The 21,657-nt window shown below is 42.4% G+C and overlaps 1 protein-coding gene across 3 annotated transcripts in view; it reads left to right on the top strand.

The window, feature by feature from the left end:
• The first annotated feature begins 8,987 nt into the window (after window positions 1-8,987).
• Window positions 8,988-21,657, top strand: part of otud7a (OTU deubiquitinase 7A) — a 317,398-nt gene continuing 304,728 nt past the window's right edge. For 2 of the 3 annotated variants that reach the window (XM_073024744.1, XM_073024742.1), the window contains exon 1: window positions 8,988-9,056. The gene's annotated coding sequence lies outside the window, so the exon portion shown is untranslated. The remainder of the gene's footprint in view (window positions 9,057-21,657) is intronic. The other variant, XM_073024743.1, reaches the window with a different exon arrangement.

The following is a 21,657-nucleotide window of genomic DNA, read 5'->3' as shown; positions in this document are numbered from 1 at the left end:
ATTTTCCCCCTGCCCATTCATCATTCTCAATCCCCTTTCCCTCTCTCACCCTATCTCCTTGCCTGCTCATCTCTGGTGTTCCTCCCCCCCCCCCTTTTCTTTCTTCCATGACCTTCTGTCCTCTCCTATTAGATTCCCCCTTCTCCAGCTCTGTAGCTCTTTCACTAATCAACTTCCCAGCTCTTTACTTCACCCCTCCCCTATGGGTTTCACCTATCACCTTGTGTTTCTCCCTCTCCTCTCCCACCTTTTAAATCTACCCCTCCAGTCCTGCTGAAGGGTCTCGGCCCAAAACTTCGACTCTTTTCTGTAGATGCTGCCTGGCCTGCAGAGTTCCTCCAGCATTTTGTGTGTGTTGCTCAGATTTCAAGGATCTGCAGATTTTCTCTTGTTTACCTTATTCTATATACTGTGTGCATTCAAATATAACATTTCTGTCCTGTATCCATCACCTTTTCCAAGTTTTCCCCCAATGTTAGTAAAAGATAAATTCTTAACCCTTTATAAACTGCCAGTGCATTTATTTGTATACCAACTGCCCCATCCTCTGCCCTATCATTCCTCTTCTCACTCTCCTGCCAAACCAGCTTAAACTCTCCCAACAGCTTTCGCAAATCTGTCCACAAGGATTCTGGTCACCCTGCCTTCAAGCCCAACCAATTCCTATCAAGATGCTCCATCCAAACTAGTACCATTTGCCAACCCATAACCTTCTAAACCTTTTCAATCCATGTCATTGTCCAAACACAAAATGCTGGTGGAACGCAGCAGGCCAGGCAGCATCTATAAGGAGAAGTGCTGTTGATGTTTCGGACCGAGACCCTTCGTCAAGACTAACTGAAAGGAAAGATAGTAAGAGATTTGAAAGTAGGAGGGGGAGGGGAAAATGCGAAATGATAGGATAAGACTGGAGGGGGTGGGGTGAAGCTGAGAGCCATACAGGTGATTGGCAAAAGGGATACAGAGCTAGAGAAGGGAAAGGATCATGGGACAGGAGGCCTAGGGAGAAAGAAAGGGGGAGGGGAGCACCAGAGGGAGATGGAGAACAGGCAGAGTGATGGGCAGAGAGAGAAAAAAAGAACTAAATATATAAGGGATGGGGTAAGAAGGGAAGGGGCATTAACGGAAGTTAGAGAAGTCAATGTTCATGCCATCAGGTTGGAGGCTACCCAGCCAGTATATAAGGTGTTGTTCCTCCAACCTGAGTGTGGCTTCATCTTGACAGTAGAGGAGGCCATGGATAGACATATCAGAATGGGAATGGGACGTGGAATTAAAATGTGTGGCCACTGGGAGATCCTGCTTTCTCTGGTGGAGAGAGCATAGGTGTTCAGTGAAGCAGTCTCCCAGTCTGCGTCGGGTCTCACCAATACATAAAATCCACACCGGGAGCACCAGATGCAGTATACCACACCAGCCGACTCACAGGTGAAGTGTCGCCTCACCTGGAAGGACTGTCTGGGGCCCTGAATGGTGGTAGGGAGGAAGTGCAAGGGCAGGTGTAGCACTTGTTCCCCCAAATGGTGGTGAGGGAGGAAGCCCTGAATGGTGGTGAGGGAGGAACCTAACCTGATGGCATGAACATTGACTTCTCTAACTTCTGTTAATGTTCCTCCCCTTCTTACCCCATCCCTGATATATTTAGTTTTTTTTTCTCTCTCTGCCCATCACTCTGCCTGTTCTCCATCTCCCTCTGGTGCTCCCCTCCCCCTTTCTTTCTCTGTAGGCCTCCCGTCCCATGATCCTTTCCCTTCTCCAGCTCTGTATCCCTTTTGCCAATCACCTGTCTGGCTCTCAGCTTCACCCCACCCCCTCCGGTCTTCTCCTATCATTTCGCATTTTCCCCTCCCCCTCCTACTTTCAAATCTCTTACTATCTTTCCTTTCAGTTAGTCCTGATGAAGGGTCTCGGCCCGAAATGTCGACAGCACTTCTCCCTATAGATGCTACCTGGCCCGCTGCGTTCCACCAGCATTTTGTCTGTGTTGCTTGAATTCCCAGCATCTGCAGATTTCCTCGTGTTTGCATGTCATTGTCCAACTCTCTTTTAAAAATTGTTATTGACCTGCCTCAATTGCTTCCTCTGGTAGCTCTTGTTCCACCCTTTGAACAAAGTGGCTGCTCAAGTTCCTATTAAATCCGCTAAATCAGTCGACTCTTTCACATTCGCTAGGTGGTGGGGCTGCTATCTTCTGCCTTTTCTGTCATTTTTATTATATTCCTACTCTTTCGTGCTTACTATTGTTACGTCCGTGGCCCCGTCCTTTTTGAGAATTGCAAGATCACTATTAAGTCAGTTCAGGAGACCCAGGAAATGAGAGAAAGACATGCAGAATCCACAAAGAGTTTGGAATGTGTCCTGGCCTCCGAAAGGCGGAACCATGGATAACGGCTATTGTCCCTTGGAGACGGGATTGTGTATTGAATACTGTACGATGCATCGAAGCCCCCAGGCAATGAACCGAGGGGGGGGGGGGTTGGTGGAGGGATTGCATCATCCCAACCTGATTGACATCTGAGACCCTGTGAGTCAGGATAAAAGAGGGTCTGGGGAACAGCCCCTTCAGACGCACCAGAAGAAACGCTAGCGATCCCATAATAGCGAAAGCCGGTGGGAAGGCCACGTGCGTCCCTTTCCATTTGCCCCGGAATCGGTGGGCCTTTACCATGGAAGAATGGTTTTTAGCTAACAACGGGGAAATCAACTCCCAACGACTCTCGAAGGATGGACATCATAAAAGGAATGGACAAGTTTTAACCCGTCTTTCTCTCCAACCAAAAAACTGCAACTTGAATGAACTTGAATGACTTTTATATTTCCATCGGACAATACATTATCCCCTAGACAACGATAGAGCTATTTCTTATTGATTATTATTATAGATTTAGTATTTTAGATTTAGTATTGACGACGTATATTCTCTGTATGTTTGCATTGATATTATTTTTGTGTATTTTTATCAATAAATGCTGTTAAAAATAGTACCATCAGACTTCAACGGACCTCTCTATCTTTGCTGGTAAGTGACCCAGTTACGGGGTACGTAACAATTGGGGTTCTCGTCTCAGGATTTGACACCAAATTGGGAGGCCAGTGAATTGGGCTTGTAAGTCCAAACTTGGAGCTGGTTACGCGGGTAGCCAGACAGGAAAAACAGCAAAGATGGATGTGGGTGAATTTATAGAAAACCCGACTCTGGAGGCATTAGAGGCGACCACCAAATCAGACTTGATAAATTTGGCGAAGTGGTTAAACCTCGCAGAGGTGAGGTTGTCAATGAAAAAGCGGGAGGTGCGAAGGGCAATAACTCAGTATTATATTGGGAAGAATGTGTTTGCAGCTGAGGTATTGGAAAATATCCCTGAAAAGGTACCAGCTAGTGGGACGACTCAGTTAGAGTTGGAGAAATTAAGGTTGGAACATACAATTAAGTTAAAGCAGCTGGAAGCAGCCGAGAAAGAGAAAGAAAGAGCCGACAAACAAAGGGAGCATGCGCTCCAGCTAAAGGAGTTAGAGGTGAAAAGGGAGCAGGACAGGGCTGAGAAACAAAGAGAGCATGAACTTCAGTTAAAACAGCTGGAAGCAGCTGAAAAGGAAAAGGAAAGAGCTGAGAAGGAGAAGGAGGCAGAGAAACAGAGGAAACATGACTTGGAGATGGAGAAGTTAAGGCAAGAGCAACGAGTTCAGGGGTCAGACCCAGAGGAGCGGTTTAATGTTAGTCGGGAGTTGAGGTTAGTACCTCCGTTTGAGGAGATGGATGTTGATAGTTATTTCTTGCTTTTTGAGAAGGTGGTAGTGAATCAGAAGTGGCCCAAAGAGCAGTGGGTGGCGTTGTTACAAAGTGTGTTAAAAGGGAAGGCACAGAGAGCATATACGGCGTTGTCCATGGAGGAGGAAGAGGAGGAGAGTTATAACAAAGTAAAGGCAGCCATTCTCCGGAGTTATGAGTTAGTACCTGAAGCGTATAGACAAAAGTTCAGGAATTTAAAGAAAGGGTGGAATCAGACGTATACCGAGTTTGCCTATGAGAAGGGTGTGCTCTTGGACCGTTGGTGTACCGCAGAAATAGTGGACGAGGATTATTGGCGTCTCAGGGAGTTAATTCTGATTGAGGAATTTAAAGGTTGTGTTTTGGAGGATATCCAGATGTATTTGAATGAGAAGCCGAATAAGTCCATTTCAGAATTTGCTAGGTTCGCAGATGAATATGCCCTAACCCACAAGACAAAGTTTTCCTCGAATAAAAGTTCCCAGAGAGACCATGGGAACGATCGAGAAAGCCCACCGGCTGAGGCAGAGGTCCCGCCGGGAGCTAGTGGTAAGATTGAGGGGGAAAGGCAAGACGGCCAGAGATTTCCGGGCTTGACCTGTTTTAATTGTGGAAAGGGGGGGCATATTGCATCTAGGTGTTTTGCTCCAAGGAAAGAGACAGGAAAAGGGAAAGCAGCAGTCCCTATCGGATGTGCCGTGATAATCAGTAAATCGACAAGAGAGCCCCGGGCAGACAGAGTACGAGAAGGGTCTGAGACTTGTATGTCAAACGGAACCGTGTCTGTGAGGGAGGGAGACACACCAGTTCCAGTACGGATCTGGAGAGACACGGGGGCTGAACTATCATTGATCAGCAGTAAGGTACTAGATTTTGGTCGCAAGACGGGAATGGTAGCTGTGAAAGGAATAGGCAAAGGGACGGAAATGGTGCCCTTGCATAGGGTCATTATGAATTGTGAGCTAGTCTCTGGACCAGTTGAAATGGGAGTGCGATCAGAATTCCCGAGAACTGACGTGGACGTCCTTCTGGGTAATGATTTAGCCGGTGGTAAGGTTTGGGCAGCAATGACGCTGACAAAACAGCCTGTGAGTGTTGAGGCTCTGCCCCTAGATTCCAAGATCTATCTCGCATGCGCGGTCACTCGCAGCATGTCTAGAAAGGCAGCTGAGACAGAGAGCAGTTTAAATCAGGCCAGTATCGATTTGGCTGAGACGTTTTTACCAACCCTGTACCACGAGGGTTTAGAGGGTGGTAAAACGAAGAGTAGTAAAGTGAAAGAGAGTAAGGGAGAGGAGGTAGACCTGCCCTTAGCGAGGAGAAAAGTTCTAGAGGCAGGAGATAAAGATGAGAAACAGATAGAGCTGTTAAAAGGTCCAGAGTTGGACATGGATGATCTGTCTGGTTTGGCAGAACTGTTTGAAGAAGTTGAAAATTCTAAAGGTGTTCCCGATAATGAAATGAGGGCAATCCTAGATGAAAAGGGTGCCCTTACCTTAAAGAAGTCTGCTGGGTTGGCAGATGAGGTTGTTTCAGCCCGCAGGGTTGAGTTTACTCCGGAAGGGAGTTGCCCAGAGAGTAGCTGGGAGAATCAGGGGAATTTAGAATTTGGACCGGGTACAGGTATTGAAAGCCTGGAAGAGACAACTGTCCCGTTTGAGTGTGTCCAAGATGTGGATGCACGTGGTACTGAACCTAGTAATGGAGCTCAGAAAAAGTCTGAGGTATTTGATTCAGTTGAAAAGGAAGGCAGTCCTTGTGGGTCAGATAGACTTGGTTCAGTGAAGAAAGGGTTAACCTTGGTAATAGAGGGAAGTGAGAGTTCCCAGGTGTTTGTGCTCGAAGGTGTGTTAAAAGTTAATGCGGAGATCAAAAGTGGGGAGATGAATATTATTATTGAAGGAAAAGGGAAATATGTAGTTCCCAAATCAAATGAAGAAAATTTAAAGGCTGGATTGATATCAAAGGCAGCAACCAGGCTCCAGTCATTTCAATGGCGTGGAACCACAAAGCCTGCGGATCACTTACAGGTTGAGTTGGAAGGTGACGGGGCCCCCCACGCTATTGTTATTCCAGAGTGTGGTGTGAAAAGGCAGAATTTGAAATGCTGTTTGAACAAAGAGTTTGAACTGAAAACTAATAGCCTGAAGGATCCTGAAGCGAAAACTAGCAACTTGCGTAAAATTAAAGAATTGGGTGGAAATTCAGAAGATGGTCTAAGTATGGGACACAGTGTTGATAAAATAACTCCTATGGAAGAAGCGGGTGAAAGCCTATTTCGCCAGGGTACCCAAGCTCCCCACGTGGGAATTAACCGGAAAAGAGGCGAGGGTTAATGGGGACGCCATTTTTAAATAGCAAAAGCCGGTTTTACAGGATTTCGACAAAGCATGTGAATAATAAAGACAACCCCATGGAAGCCTGCCTGTTAAGTTTGAAAGCAACATAAAGATTAGTATTTGTATAAACCTTTGTAGTTTACACGTAAGCTAAGATCACAACTCTTTAGTTTTTGTTTGCTGAAGGAAAGAAATAAAAATAGGTGGTTATTAAATTGAAGTCTGATGCTACAAGACTTTAGTAAGGTACAAGATGTTAAGATATTAAAGGAAGTGACACTGTAATCGTTAACTGTTTAGATGCTGAATTGAATGTATACCTGTATTACTCTGTAGAAAAAAAAACAACTTTGGTGTTGTGTTAGATTCTAAAATCCTGTAAGACTCTGTATTACTTCGTTTTTTTTCCGATGGTAAAAAACGTGTTGAAGAAAGGGGGTGTTACGTCCCTGGCCCCCTCCTTTTTGAGAATCGCAAGATCACTATTAAGTCAGTTCAGGAGACCCAGGAAATGAGAGAAAGACATGCAGAATCCACAAAGAGTTTGGAATGTGTCCTGGCCTCCGAAAGGCGGAACCATGGATAACGGCTATTGTCCCTTGGAGACGGGATTGTGTATTGAATACTGTACGATGCATCGAAGCCCCCAGGCAATGAACCGAGGGGGGGGGGGGGTTGGTGGAGGGATTGCATCATCCCAACCTGATTGACATCTGAGACCCTGTGAGTCAGGATAAAAGAGGGTCTGTGGGAACAGCCCCTTCAGACGCACCAGAAGAAACGCTAGCGATCCCGTAATAGCGAAAGCTGGTGGGAAGGCCACGTGCGTCCTTTTCCATTTGCCCCGGAATCGGTGGGCCTTTACCACAGAAGAACGGTTTTTAGCTAACAACGGGGAAATCAACTCCCAACGACTCTCGAAGGATTGACATCATAAAAGGAATGGACAAGTTTTAACCCGTCTTTCTCTCCAACCAAAAAACTGCAGCTTGAATGAACTTGAATGACTTTTATATTTCCATCGGACAATACATTATCCCCTAGACAACAATAGAGCTATTTCTTATTGATTATTATTATACCCGCGCTTTTAGATTTAGTATTGACAACGTATATTCTCTGTATGTTTGCATTGATATTATTTTTGTGTATTTTTATCAATAAATACTGTTAAAAATAGTACCATCAGACTTCAACGGACCTCTCTATCTTTGCTGGTAAGTGACCCAGTTACGGGGTACGTAACACTATATATAGTGTTAGCCTAACATGAGTAACACATTCCATTGCATCTTGCTGTACATGACAATGAACTGATCTGGATCTGCACATGACTGAGAAGGTTCAGAGAGATGTGGGCCAAACGTGTGGCATCCGTTAGTCTCGTGAGACCATGGATCTGCGCCTTCTTCAGGATGCAGGCCTGGGCAAGGTTGTATGGAAGACCAGCAGTTGCCCATGTAGCGAGTCTCACCTCTCCACGCCAGTGATGTTGTCCAAGGGAAGGGCAAGGGCCGATACAGCTTGGCACCGGTGTCGTCGCAGGAGTTGCCAGAACTCGGACTGCCTTAGTGACTCCAGCTCCAGATTTGTCCTCAGGGTTTACTCCCTAAGCCTTTACCATGAGTGGGTATGGCCGCAAGGCAGTGGAGGTTTGAAATCAGAATTTCCTTCTCTTAGATGGACTGCCTTCCCAGGCTGACAAGCGCTGGTTTTAAGGCGCCAGGACCCACCTTTGCCCCTTCTCCTGTCAGTAGAAACAGTTCCACCGGGTTTAGAGGCTAAGCCACACGAGAAGGCCAGGAGTTGGAATTTGGTTGTCAGGGGCTATTTGAGGCGCATGAAACCTCAGCTTGATGGCCTGCTATATTATCCTTTCTTTGTTTTCCCAGAACTCCATGTTTGCTTTCTACTCGTGATCCTCTCCTGCTCCCTGTCCAGATTTGAAACCCCCTAACACCACACACAACCTCTGATGAAGGGTTTCTGCTGGAAATGTCAACTATACTCTTTTGCTAGATGCTGCCTGATCTGCTGTGTTCCTCTGGCATTTTGTGTGTGTTGCTCAGATTTCCAGGATCTGCAGAGTTTCTCTCTTTTGTGATTAGCAAAACCCCTATTATAGCTCTTTAATTTGACCCCTATCCTTTAAACATTAATTCCCTCCAGCATCAGCTCATATGTCAAGGCTCACTGCAGCTGTAATGGATTAGGATTTCGAAGGCTCCGACCACAGCACTTTCTAAACCTGGACTGCTAGAACGTTGGTAGCAGAGCCATGAGAAAACCGTTTTGAAGTCACACATTGTGAGAGATAATTGTTTTTCTCCCAATATCATTGGGTTTAAATCTTGCAAAGCTCTACATATCAGCAATATGGGAGCACCTTAACTACAGACACTACATCAATTAAACTATTCCCCCTGAAAGGTGAATAAATGCTGGCCTTACCAATAATACTCATGCACCACAGGTAGTGCTGAAGATGCAATGTGAACTATAGCTATAGGTCAGGAGAAATAGCTGACGTTTAAAACGGAATGTTTTAAATTAACACGAAACATCACTGGGAAGTCACTCTGGTAACAACATCCACCGGTGCGGCGCTCCAGCCCCCAGCACCACATGAAGGTTAACTGGTGCAAGATAAATGGATTACGATTTCGAAGGTGCCAAATACAAAGATAAACTTTTTCTGTGAACTTAAATGTCTCCGCGTGCGCGTAAGTGCTCGCGCTCCACAGGGACCCGGAGTGAGCGATGCCCGAGCCGGTAACGGCAGGGGCGGGGCGCGGCGCGGCGCGGCGGGGATGCCAGGCGAGCGCGAGCGTCGGGCGCGCAGCCGCGGACTGAGCCGGCTGCGCGCGCAAGCCGGTTGCGTCCTTGTCAGGGAGGTAGTGTTTCGGGTGAAGAGTGGCTGGAGTACAGCCTCACTGCGAAAGGCGACGGTAAGAACCCAGTTTTATTAGATGATTTAAGCCTGAACTTCAGGGTGTTGTTTTGCAATTATTTTTAGTCAGGTGCAGTGTGGAAAAGTCAATTCCTTTTAGCTACATTTATCCAATTGTGTCTTGTTCTCATGGAAACAGGTCAGGCTTTTTTTTAGGCCACTTGGTTTCTGTCTCTCGGGGATGTGCTGACAGCCGCGGACACTGCAGCACTTTCAACACTTTTACTGTACGCTGTTATGTATTGTACATTTTCAATATTTATTTTAAGACACTCCTGTTGAGATAAAATGGCAAATGCTGGTAGTAATGCAGAGAAAGCAACTCGCGCACAATTACTGATAATAAAAATATAAAGCCTGATGTCTTGCTGTGTATCGATGCAAAGGATAAGGTACTTGTCTTTATTGCTCTTTATTGTTGCTGTCACCTTAATTTCCTTTATGTTGAATGTCAGACATTTAATTACTAGTTTAATGTAAGCGATTTACTTTGTAATATGATTTAAAAACAAATGGTAGTTCTGGTATGTATAATATAATTCTGTTCCTGGAAGTATTATAATGACTGATGGAGTTTCATTCCACCATAAAATAGCAATTTTGCTGCATCGCCGATTAGGACACTTACAAATGTTCTTAACAGATTTCAGTCTTCCGATTAATTGCACTTTTGAATGTGTTCAAATGAACAGCTGCAGAAAGAGTGTTTCAAATTCGTTTTCTTACAAATGAAGGCAGAACAAAATGATTTTATGATTTTGATTTTATCTAAAATGGTGATTTTCTTTAATTAAGGTTATGGAGCAAAACTTTTATGGATTGCATGTTGGTAGTCCTTAAAACGTAGATCTTCACTAAGCTCACTTGTCTTTAATTTAGGTGCTTTTTTGTTAAATTCTCTTCCTCTGTAGCATATTGATATTGTATGCTTAACCTTGCTCTGTATTAATGCTCCTCATTGGGATTTGGGGTTTTTAATTTTGTAAAATGTTTTGGAAAAACTAATAAATTTTTTTTAAAAAAAACGTATATCTTTACCGATACAGTAACCCTAATCCCTAGTGTAAAAAAAAGCATCGCTGCAGAATCAAGTTAAGCATTCAACCAGACAAACTTTACACCCTGCCCTCTATTACAGTGTGTTACTTTGTGTATTCAATCCATCCAGGATGTCGTATTTCTTGACTCGAATACCTAATCTCTTAATATGGCATGCTCTTTCATTTGATTAAATGGTTGTGACTTTGCATGCATTATTGATGCGTATTTTCTACTTTGTGGGGTGTTTTATGACTTGTAGCGTTGTTGAAATAGCTTTCAGGATGCTGTGGTTGGACAATGTTGCCATCTAGGTTACTGAGAAGCAATGTGATTGAACAATGTTGTATTGTTGTATTAAGATTGTACTGCACCTATTCTTATAAAATTGTGCTGTATTCCAAAATTATTTCCTCGTTTATAAATGGAAAATAAAACTGGGGGGTTTGTATGTTAAGATGCTTATGAATAACTTTAATATTACCAATTTTATAATGTTCTTGGAAATGTGGATATTAATATATGCAGTTTGAAATATTTTGTTATTGGTGTACTGTTTGCTTAATGTTCATTTTAGATTGATTGGCTAATTGCTTTAATATTAGTGGATTAGGAAGATATTTTGCTTCATAAGAGCATTTTGGTCTAATATTATGACATTGAGTAAGGCTACTGATTGGAAAATCTGGGTAATTATTTTTCTTTTTTTCTTTTTAAGTTTGTGTTTCTCAAATCAAATGTATCCAGTGCTATGGATGCTGACATTTAGAGGGCTCAAAATAATTTGACAGATAATGCAAATGTGAGAAATGACTCCTGGAATTTTGCTCATTCTATGCTTTAAAACTATTTGCATTGCATGTATGATTACAGTGATCATGTGTTAGGCTGTCTTTTCATGCATTTTATGTTTGTACTCTGCTTTTTATGGTTCTTTTGATCTTTTTTATGTCGGACCACAAATTACGGTTCATGTAATTAAAGCAGTATACTTGCAACTAATCATTCTCCTCAATCTTTTTCAGTTAATTATTATGGGTTAAAATGACAATCATAGATTCATTAATTTGCTGGAGCTGCCATTTTTAATTTTTGAGCAGGTTGAGGATGGCTGCCAGCACACTTCTGGTAGATTTTCTAAAATGGACACATTTACATTGCTACACCATTTAGATTCTGGGTTTTTTTGGTGAGAAGTATCATTTAGAGGAAAGACTTAAAATAGAAATATTTCAAAACTATAGATTAAAGAAATGTTAGGTTTAGGAAGGATAATTTAATAAGCAACAGAATAGGCACAATTATCTTTTTGAAAATTGTAGTAGAATGTAAAATTCAACCTTGTGACAATCACAGTAAACAGCAGCCATCATGGAACTAGCTGAGAGAATATTTTGGTGACTGAACATGATTTTTAGTAGTAGAAGCTTAATAACTTTAATTTTTCAGGATCTGACTATATCTATGTAGCATTTATCCTTAATTGCAATGTGGTGGAATTAAGTGACTGAAGTGCTGTTTGGGGTGCACTTTGCATATAGTTATAATTTTTTAAAGTTTTCAAATAGTTATAAAGAATGATAGGCCAAATGCACAGGTTGAAACTCTAAACTGAGGCAAGGCCAATTTTGGAAGTATTAGATGGGATCTTGCAGAGGCTGATAGGGTGATACTACCTGCTGGTAAAGAGATAAATGGCAAGTTGGGAGCCTTTTAAGGGTGTGATATCAAGAGTGTGTGGCAGTATGTTTCACTAGGGTGAAGGGCAAGGTTGGCAAGTTTAGGGAACCCCAGCTGATGAGAGATATAGAGGCTCTGGTCAGGAAAAACGAGACATACATTGACATCAGGCAATTGGGGAGGAGTGAATCCCATGGAGTGTAAGAGCGTAACAAAGAGAGCAAGAAAGGTGATATGAAATGGATCTGGCAGATGGGATTAAGGAAAAATCCCAAGAAATTCTATAGTTATACTAAATGTGGTGAGAGAGAGAATAGGCCTCCTTCAAGCATTATCGCCACAATATGTGGAGCCACAGGAGATAGAAAAGATTTTTAATGTTATTTCTCATCAGCTTTTAAATGACAGGTTAGAGGAGCAGAATTAGACCATTTGACCCATTGAGTCTGCTGTGCCATTAGTTTGTGGCTGATTATACTGTCCTCTCCACCACACTCTCCAACCTTCTCACTGTAACCTTTGCCCTTACTAATCAAGAACCTATCAAACTCCACTTTAAATATACCCAATGACCTGGCCTCCACAGCTGCCTGTGGTAATAAGTTCCACAAATTCACCACCCTCTGGCTAAAGAGATTTCTCTGCATCTCTGTTTTAAATGGATGCTCCTCTGTCCGGAAGATTTGCCCTCTTGTCCTAGACTCCCCCACCATGGGAAACATCCTTTCCACATCTACTCTGTTTAAGCCTTTCAACATTTGAAAGGTTTCAATAAACCCCCCCCCCCAACCTTCTGTATTCCAGTGAGTACAGATCCAGAGCTATCAAATGTTCCCCGTATGCTAACCCTTTCATTCCCAGAATCATGTTTGAGTGGTATTGCAACAACAACCTCATTCAGTGTCAGTAAGAACTTAGAATTGATAGTGGTCTTCAGCAAAGGGATGCAGGGAGAGCACGCATCAGTCCTCATTGAAGAATCAGTAATAGAAAGGGACAGCAGCTTTAAAATCCTGGGCTTCAAAATCTCAGAGGATTTATCATGGGCCCAACACATTGATGTAATTGTGAAAAGTTATGCCTCATTAGGAATTTGACAAGATTTGGTATGTCACCAAGACCTCTTTAATAAAAAAGAATTACAGATGTATGGTGGAGTGCATTTTGGTCGCATCACCACCAAATTATGGAAGCTCCAATCTGCAGTATTGAAAGAGGCTACAGAGTGTTGTAGACACAGCCAGCTCCGTGAGGGGCATCAAACTTATCATCAAAAGGCGGTGCCTCAAGAAGACATCATCCATCATTAAAGACCCTCAACATCCAGGATTTGCCCTCGCTCATTGCCATTGGGGTTGGAAGTACAGGAGGCTGAAAACCTTTGCTCAATGTTTCTTCCCATCTACCATCAGATTTATGAATGGTTCATAAACATACCTCACTATTCCTATTTCCCAGTATTTATTTATTGATTTATTGTACCTTATAGTAATTTTTATGCTTTGCATTGTACTGCTGCCACAAAACAACACATTTGACGACGTATGTTGGTGATAATAGCTTGACTCATTTTGATTCCTCCTGAGTCATACAAGGATCAGGGTGCAGGTGAATCGCCCAAGTAGAGATGTGGACAGGGCTTTAAATAATAAGGGGCTGGTTTAAAAGATGAAAAATAATGGATACAATAAAAGGGAAGGAAAGTGCACGATGGGTTACTGAAGTCTATTGAATGAAATAAAAAACAAAGCTTAGACAGGGAATAGAAATTAACTTAAGGCAACATGGATACAAATTTAAGAGGGCTGGTAAATAGAGGACTGAAGGCGTTTTTCAGTGCATGTGGTATACAAAACAAAGTAGATGAACTTGTAGCACATTTAGAAACTGGCAGTTATGACACAGCTGGGAGCTAAACATCCAAGGATACTTCCTATTAAAATGACGGACTGGTGGGCACAGGGAATGTGGTGGTACTGTTGGTTAAAACTATGAAATCAAATCCTTAACAAGAAGTGACATAGGATCAGAAGATGTAGATCCTTGGAGGTAAAGAAGCTGTGAGGATAAAAAAAACCCTGATGGGATTCACAGTTGCAAGAAAAAGTTTGTGAGCCCTTTGCATTTATCCGGTTTTCTGCATCAGTTACTCATAAAATGTGGTCTGGTCATCATCCAAGTCACAATAATAGACAAACACAATCTGTTTGGATGCATCCCAGGGTATTGGTAGAAATGGCAGGGGTTGTAGTAGGCACATTTGTGATAACTTACCAAAATTCTGGATTCAGGTCCTGGTGGACTTGAAAGACCAGAATGTCACGCTACTTTTTCAAAAAAGATGTAGACAAAAAGTAGTTAACTGTAGGTGAGCTAACTTAATGTCTGTATCTGGATGCTGAGCCCATTGCAGTACACTCTATTCACATATGACTGCACAGCCAAACACCTGAACAATTACGTCGTCAAGTTCGCCAATGACGTAACAGTGGTTGGGCACATCAACAACAACAATGAAATGGCCTACAGAGAGGAGGTTGAAGAGCTTGAGGGCTGGTGCCAGGTAAATTAACTTCTTTAATATCAACAAGACAAAGGAGATGGTTATCGACTTCAGGAGAACTTGCACCACTTGCATCCCCCTTTATATTGGCAGTAAGCAGTAGAAATTGTGAGCATCCTGGGAGTGCACATCATGCACAACCTCTCATGGTCCCAGAACACATCCTACACAGTCAAGAAGGCTCACCAGCATCTCTACTTTGAAGAGACTGAAGAGAGCTAGATTTCATATCTAAACCCACATCTTTCTGCAGATGTGCAGTAGAGAGCATCCTACCAAGCTGCATCACTGCTTGGTATGGAAACTGAACAGAGGCAGACAGGAAGTCTTTACAATAGGTAATCAAAACTGCCCAATGCATCATTAGCACCAGCCTACCTGGCATCAAGAACATGTATAGATGCCAGAAAATAGCCAGTAACATCAAGAAGGAGGCTACGTAGCATTTAAGCCAGGACCACCAGATTCGAATATAGTTACTTATCCTAATTGGTAAAGCTGATCAACATCTCCACCCACTAGCTCCACCATTACTTTATTATTTCCTGTCCGTTACCTTATGTACAACCTAACACCACTTTATGGACAATCAATGTTATAAGCTATCTTGTGTATTTACATTTATTGTTTTTTCACTATTATTTTTGTGTTCTTTATCTTTTTTTTTTGCGCTGCATCTGATCCAGAGTAACAGTTATTTTGTTATCCTTAATCCTGTGTACAGGAAATGGCTCTGAACAATCTTGAATCAGACAGCCACAGCATAGATTATTGAAGAACAGGACCTGTTTGACAAATCTATTGGAGTTTTTTGAGGATATAATGAGTGCATGGATCGAGGGGAATAGATGGATGTTGTACACTTGAATTTCCAGAAAGTGTTCGATAAGGTGCCACATACGACAAAGATGTATGGAGTTGGGAGCAATGCATGAATGGAGGATTGGTTGAGTGCTGTAGGGGTCAGTGCTGGACATGAAACATAAGCTAAGAATTTGGAAGAGGGACTAAGTGCAGCTGACCTAAGTTTGCAGATGACACTAAATTGAGTGGAAAAGCAAATTGTACAGAGGATGCAGAGAATTTGTAGATTAGGTTAATGAGTGGGCAAGGGTCTGGCAGATGGAGTACACTTGGTAAATGCAAGGCCCACTTTGGAAGGAAAAATATTAGGTAAATATCAGATTATTATGTAAACAGTGAAAGATTTCAATCTATTGTTATGCAGAAGGACTTGGGAGTGCTTGTGCATGAATCTCAAAAGATTGGTTTGTTGGTGCAACAGACTATCATTAAGGCAAATAGACAATAGACAGTAGGTGCAGGAGTAGGCCATTTGGCTCTTCTAGCCAGCACCGCCATTCGCTGTGATCATGGCTGATCATACACAATCAGTACCCCGTTCCTGCCCTCTCCCCATATCCCTTGACCCCGTTATCTATAAGAGCTCTATCTAACTCTCTCTTGAATGCATCCAGAGACTTGGCCTCCACTGCCTTCTGGGGCAGAGCATTCCACATATCCACCACTCTCTGGGTGAAAAAGTTTTTCCGCCTCTGTTCTAAATGGCCTACCCCTTATTCTTAAACTGTGACCTCTAGTTCTGGACTTGCCCATCAGCGGGAACATGCTTCCTGCCTCCAGTGTGTCCAATCCCTTAATAATCTTATATGTTTCAATCAGATCCCCTCTCATCCTTCTAAATTCCAGTGTATACAAGCCCAGTCGCTCCAATCTTTGACAGTCCCGCCATTCCGGGAATTAACCTGGTGAACCTACGCTGCACTCCCTCAATAGCAAGAATGTCCCTCCTCAAATTTGCAGACCAAAACTGCACACAATACTCCAGGTGGGGTCTCACCAGGGCCCTGGACAACTGCAGAAGGACCTCTTTACTCCTATACTCAATTCCTCTTGTTATAAAAGCCAGCATGCCATTAGCTTTCTTCACTGCCTGCTGTACCTGCATGCTTGCTTTCATTGACTGATGTACAAGAACACCTAGATCTCGTTGTACTTCCCCTTTTCCTAACTTGACTCCATTTAGATAGTAATCTGCCTTCCTGTTCTTGCCACCAAAGTGGATAACCTCACATTTATCCACATTAAACTGCATCTGCCATACATTTGCCCACTCACCCAACCTGTCCAAGTCACCCTGCATTCTCATAGCATCCTCCGGACATTTTACACTGCCACCCAGCTTTGTGTCATCAGCAAATTTGCTAATGTTACTTTTAATCCCTTCATCTAAATCATTAATGTATATTGTAAACAGCTGCGGTCCCAGCACCGAACCTTGTGGTACCCCACTGGTCACAGCCTGTCATTCCGAAAGGGACCCATTAATCACTACTCTTTGTTTCCTTCAGCCAACCAATTTTCAATCCATGTCAGTACTCTGCCCCCAATACCGTGTGCCCTAATTTTGCCCACTAATCTCCTATGTGGGACTTTATCAAAAGCTTTCTGGAAGTCCAGGTACACTACATCCACTGGCTCTCCTTGTCCATTTTCATTGTTACATCCTCAAAAAACTCCAGAAGATTAGTCAAGCATGATTTTCCCTTCATAAATCCATGCTGACTCGGACTGATCCTTCTACTGCTATCCAAATGTGTCGTAATTTCCTCTTTTATAATTGACTCCAGCATCTTTCCCACCACTGACGTCAGGCTAACTCCCTGTTTTCTCTCTCCCTCCTTTCTTGAAAAGTGGGACAACATTAGCCACCCTCCAATCAGCAGGAACTGTTCCTGAATCTATAGAACATTGGAAAATGATTACCAATGCGTCCACGGTTTCTAGAGCCACCTCTTTAAGTACCCTGGGATGCAGAATGTTGTCCTTCATGGTTAGAGGGATTGTATTTAAGAGCAGTGTGGTTTTGCTGCAACTGCAAGGGTACAGGTGAGCCACATCTGGAGTATTGCGTGCGGTTCTGGTTGTCTTAATTGAGGAAAGATATACTGATGTAGAGGAGGTTCTATCGTATCTGCTTCCACCACTATCCTGATGGTCCAGTACAGCAGGGGTCACCATCCTTTTTTGCACCGCGGACCAGTTTAATATTGATGATATTCTTGCAGACAGGCCGGTGGGGGGCTGTGTGGGTGTTAATATCGACTGGAATATAGGTGATAAGTCAACTATAAGTCACATATAAATGGCTAATACACTCAGTTTTGTTTCTAAAAGGGTTTATCTAATATTAAACACACAGCGCATATTTTCCTCGCATGAACATAGTGATAAGTCAATTATAACTCACTTATAAGTCAATAGCATCATAATATTTTAAGTAACATTTAGATATTAAACACACAGTGCATATTTTCCTTGTATGAACATATAAAATCATTGCAACACACCAGTGAGAGGACAAGGTAAAGGCCGGAGATCCCTGTCACAGTCTGGAGAGAGCAGCTGACAAAAGTTTGGCTCAAGGGATGATCTTCAGTAGATAACAGCGAAGTAACTGCTCTGCTACTTACAAAACCCTGAGTCCGAATTAGGTCGTCTGTGAATATTTTACCACCGGGTTTCCCACAAACATTCAGTGTGCTAAACAGGTGTAGAGGTGGTGCCCATCTGTCTGCGCTCCAGGCCAGTAGCAACGGCACTTCTTGCGAGGAAGCCAGGCCAACCAGTGATCCCTGGCATGAGGGTATTACTGCATTTAGGCGACTGATGACCTCGTGTGCGTTCAAGTTCAACAGTGGGCGTGACAGGGAATGAGGAAAGGTGCAGCTGACTCATATCGTTTCATATCGACAAATCATATTGTTTCCTCGCATGCTTTGTGGCCTGGTGGTTAGGGACCACTGCAGTACAGGCATCTATAGCCTTCTGTCTAAGAAAATAAAACTTGTCCTGCACATCTTCTTTAAACTTTTTCCCTCTCACATTCTCTTTTACATGATATTTCTACCATGGGGAAGTGCGGTGAAAAATTCTGGCTTTGTGCCCTAATCTGTGACTGAAGTTTGGATAAGAACGCACAGATATAAGAACGCAAGTAGGATATTAATAGGAGATTCAAGTCCTTATGGCTGTGCTAACATTCCTTAAAGTTGTGGCTGGTTTTTTTTTTACTTAAGTGGAGCTCATATTCCTGGCTCTTTTATCTTACAAAGTACAGTTACCTCAGTGGCAACACATTGACTGTCCACAGATTCAACACACTCTGGGGAAAGAAGTTTAAGTTGAATTTTTATTGAGACTGGTGCTCAAATTCTAGACACTCTGGCCAGAGGAAGTATCAATCTTGTATCTATCCTATCAAGGCTGTAAGAAAAAAAATAAATTTCCTTCAATTAGATTACCTGAAATTGAGAATGTATGACCAATTTACATTCTCACCTCAGCAAACAAGGCCCACACTCTATTGCAAATTTATCCTTACTTGGAAAGATCAGACCTGCACACTGTATTGTAATGTACCGTAAATTCCGTACTACAGAGCACACCTAATTAAAAGCCACAGGCTCTAATTTTAGAAAGAAAATCAATTTTGTACTTGTACAAGCCGCACCGGATTTTAAGCCGCAGGTGTCCCACGTTGTAATATGAGATATTTACACAGAAAGATATTACACGTGAGGATTTTTAAACTTTTAATTAAATCCGTATGGTAACATAAACAAATACATATTGCAAATGCTTTTTTTTGAACCGTGCCTGTAACACGGCTACTTTTAAATATACATACGTATTGGTAACACACAAATTACGTTGCGTATACTTTTTTACTGAACAGTGCACGAACAACATTCCAATATCTCCTAACGACTGGTAAAAAAATATATACTGCAGCCTACCAGGAAAAGTTATCGATCGCCTTTAACTTAAAAGCAGCGTTTTCGCTCGGGTCTAATGCCGCTCGCCCCCACCTTCCCGTTTATCGCAAACCGGCATTTTCCCACAAGACGCGGCGAAACCGGATGTGACGTCATAGCATCCCGGATGTAGTACAGAAAACAAATATACTTAAAACACTTCTAACTTTAACTAGAAAATACTAACAAATGAATTACTAAGCGAAAATATTATAAACTAAATAACTGCCATAAAGGCAGCACAATGCTTTTCTTTGAGTGTTTTCCATGTTGATGAGGGTGAGTACAAATGACTGATTTACAATAATTTAATTGTGAAAGTGCGCTTGATTTATCGTACAATTTCATTGGACCTCTGTGAACTACTCATCAATTTTATTGGTCTACTGTTACGAGGCAAAATGTTTTTGGCGGCATGAAAAAAAACCATGCATTAGCCGCACCGTAGTAAAGGCCGCAGTGTTCAAAGCTGTTCAAAGCGTGGGAAAAAAGTAGCGGCTTATAATCCGGCATCTACGGTAGTTTCACTGTGGATCTAGACAACTGGGTCAAGTCAACTTTATTCTTGTACACCCTACCCTCGTTATATGCGTCTTCACACTATGCGGACCCACAGTTATGCGAGAAACCTATTTCTACCAACATCTCCTTATATGTGTCCAAAACTCACATTTATGCGAGGAGCACCGCTTTCCTGACAATACGTCAGGTGCGCGTGCCTCACAATCTCACTCCCGCCAGTCTCACATTGGTTTTGGCAAGGTGTGGCTGTGCGATCTTGCGCTCTTAAACTTTTGTTGGTTTTACCTATGGTGCAGTGATTTTGTGCTTGAAATGTTTAACTATGCCTCCTAAGCGTCCGATGTCATGTCCTGGGCCAACAGCTGAGCGGCAGAGAACCGCTTAACACTTGAAAAAGAGTTGGAAATTATAAACAGCACGGTATCAGGTAAAGGTAACACAGCTCTGGGATGCTACTGCCAGAAACAGAATCTTGCCTTTAAAGTTCTTTTGTTGCTTGACAATGCGCCAGCCCATCCTAAACATTTGGACCGCATTCATCGTAATATAACAGTGTGTTTCCTGCCGCCTAGCACAACATCGCTGATTCAACCACTCGACCGAGGTGTGATCCACATTCAAGGTGTATTTTTTGTTTTACGGCGAACTAGCTCTCAGATGCTGCAAGCAACAGACGATTTTGAAAATTCCTGGGAGTTTACCAATGGTGAGGGAATGGTGGAAGTCGGAACACTTGGCACAAATGGCGATGGACATGGACGCAAGTTTAGAACGGAGTCAGCATTTCAGTCGTTCCCTGCCATCAACCCGTCTTCCCTACAAGCAAATTTATGCTGAAGAACAAAATGCTGCCAAGCAAACAACCCTCACCACTCTCTTCGGTGTCATCTCCTGCTGCCGGCAGTTCTAAGAGTTCTGTGAGTCTTCCTTCACCCCTTGCTGTCCTTGATGATCCTAATGACTCACAACCATCCACCTCATCCGTGTAAAGCTTCCCAACACCACTTCATAACCACTGATCTCCCGGAGCCAACACACTTGCCACTGTTAGTGAGTACTGTACACCCTAGTATGTTAACTTTCTATGATTTATTACATTGAATATTACCTAAAATTGATTAAATATAATACAAATGTTGCCTGGTGGTACTGCTTTTGTGTTGTATTGGTATGAAAATGTGAATAAATTACAGATAAAACATACTTAGGAAGCCCTCTGGAATGCATCCCTATTTTCTCCATTTAAATATTTATTCATATTATGTGATTTCACATTATGTGTCGACTGCAAGGAACATATCCCCCGCATATAACCCTATATTCCAATCATTTTGATAACTGGTACGTTAGCTGTTCTTGCCAACTGAATCTGCATTTTAATTTCCAGGGATTTGTGTAAAAGGACAGCCATATACTTAGCACAAACATCTTTGGATGTCTCACCATTTATAATTTACTCTTTTCTATCCATTTCTAGCAATCTGAATGACCTGTTTTCCAACAGACCACACAATTGTTCACAAAGCACTTTTTATTCACTTGGGGATTGGTTGTTTGTTCTTGTTCTACTCTTCAGTTCTAAAGAATATGTGGTAATCTATCGTTTTAGTGCAATTATTGTAGAAATTTTTACTGTGAATGATACTAAAATATTTTGCTACTGTTGATTTCTTTTCACTACTTGAGATGCCTGTAGCAGCTTCACAATTATCATGCTCATATGAAAGTCATCAAGTCACCTGGTACATTGTAAAATGGAAGAAATTAATTTGTCACCATCTATTTATACATAATGACTTCATGGTATTATTGAAAGTGATTTTTGCATAATACTCAGAATGTAATCTTATAGTTAGAATTTTGTTAGAGCTTGGAATCCAGTTGTGTTTGTTGCTTTGTAAAATTGTGCCTTTCTAGATATTGTTGTATCTGGTTACCCATAAATTCTACTGTGTTAT

This window comes from Hemitrygon akajei, chromosome 21 (genome assembly GCF_048418815.1).
Source record: "Hemitrygon akajei chromosome 21, sHemAka1.3, whole genome shotgun sequence".
NCBI lineage: Eukaryota > Metazoa > Chordata > Chondrichthyes > Myliobatiformes > Dasyatidae > Hemitrygon > Hemitrygon akajei.
This window is presented reverse-complemented; position numbering and strand designations above follow the sequence as displayed.